General features: G+C 47.8%; 1 protein-coding gene across 1 annotated transcript in view; it reads left to right on the forward strand.

Annotated features, from left to right (window-relative positions):
- The first annotated feature begins 1,034 nt into the window (after nucleotides 1-1,034).
- TSHZ1 (teashirt zinc finger homeobox 1) overlaps nucleotides 1,035-1,741 on the forward strand; it is a 79,258-nt gene continuing 78,551 nt past the window's right edge. Inside the window, exon 1 of the mRNA XM_011948927.1 lies at nucleotides 1,035-1,520. The gene's annotated coding sequence lies outside the window, so the exon portion shown is untranslated. The remainder of the gene's footprint in view (nucleotides 1,521-1,741) is intronic.

Consider the following 1,741-nt stretch of genomic DNA (forward strand, 5'->3'; position numbering starts at 1 on the left):
GCACCCGCACCGACCTCGGGGCGGGGAAAAGTCCAGTGCCTCCCGCGCCCCAGGCTGGTGGCTTCCTGTCCCCGGAACGCCTTGCCCGTGCCTTCTGTCCACGGTCTGTCCCATGCAAGTTGCACGAACTAAGCCATTTTATTTATTTTGGCCTAGATTTCATGTTTTTCCATGAACGTTTTAAGTAGCTCTACAAGACTGTTACAGGTTTCCCACTGGGAGAGAACACACATATTGAAAACCAGAAGGCCAAACTCCCAGAGCACAGACGCATTTTAAAGTTCTAGGTGGGAATGCCGAGAGACCTAACTGAATTGTAGACGTTGCACTGATGTGTGAGGACCTCATTTTCGAACACAGCTAGAAAGATCTGTCGTTCCATCGTGTCCGTTTTCTCCCTACTGGCGTGCATTGACCAAGTATCAATTCACTGTTCATAGAGGGGCCAAATTAAATAATTTCCACACTTTTCTGTGATGAACTAAGTCCATCTTTAAATTTTTATTTATATTGTAAATCTTAATTTTAAAAATCTATTACTTTTCGGTTACCCACGAATTACCAAAATATAAAAGCCACTCTGGGCTCCTGCCCAGCCAAATCTAACCCCTAACCTGAGATTGCAAAAGCCACACAGGTTTTTTTTCCCCCCAAATGTAGGACACGCTTCACCCAAGGGTAGTTTGGATGCACGTGGTTGAGTGTGTATGAATGTGCAAGTGTGTGTATGTGTGTGTGTGTGTGTGTGTTGGGGGGGACTAACAGGTTTTAAAATCTGCAGGAACTAATGTCTACTTAACTTAGAACATATGGGTTTTACCCGGTATCAGCCAGTGGATTACAATAACAACACTGAATGTCTTCCTCCACTGTACAGTCTTTTATGTTATGCTGTATTAAGATTTCTTCTTTTTTTTGTCATATTGTTTAGCTCCGAAAAAAAGAAAACAAAGCAATTAAAAAGATTGACAGGTATGGTTTGTGAGAGACCTATTTGTAATTGTCAGGGTGACGTTGGCGAGAGGAGGAGGAGTAAAATCTGAAGCAGGAAAAGCAGCTCGATGTGTCTGTCTATCAGTTGAGACTGTCTGAAAGCTCTGCGATCCGAATGTGTGTTATATTTCACTGAAAAGAGGAGAGAGCGAGAGTGCATCTCCCTCTCTCCCAGGAGTTTGGGGGGGGGAACAGTCCACGCTCATCTCGCCCACCCAGTGAATGTCTGCTCTTCACCCCCTTTGCACACACTCTCCGGGTTGTTATTGCCTTTTTTTTTTCTTGGAGGGGGGGTGCTTTTTGTGTATTTTTCAATTTTTTTTCTGTTGGAAGATCAAGACCGGCCAAAAATCCATGATCAAAATGTGTTTGCATTAGATTTCGCATTGGAAGAAGCGGCGATCCTGGCGGCCAAGCCCCCCGGGGGGAAGCGCGGGGCACCAAGTGGCGCTCCGGCGGGGTGACACTGTTTGATCTGTGACTGTTTGGAAGGTGGAGCGGCGCCTGACATCTCCCCCCCGGCGCATGTATGTACGGGGGCTTCACTCCTCTGTCTTGTTTGCTTTCTTCCTCTTAGACTAAGTGCGGGGAGAAAAAGGACAGCCTGGATCGGCCTCGCTGGCGCACAATGAGAAAGCTGCGACCCGCGCACTAAAAACACTCGCCGCGACCCCCAAACAGCGAGGAGAGAGGGGGAGAGAAAGTTGCGCTCGGCGACTCTCGGCTCGCGGAAGAAGGCGCAGGGGAG

This window comes from Colobus angolensis, unplaced genomic scaffold (assembly GCF_000951035.1).
Source record: "Colobus angolensis palliatus isolate OR3802 unplaced genomic scaffold, Cang.pa_1.0 Scaffold287, whole genome shotgun sequence".
In the NCBI taxonomy this organism is placed as follows: Eukaryota; Metazoa; Chordata; class Mammalia; order Primates; family Cercopithecidae; genus Colobus; species Colobus angolensis.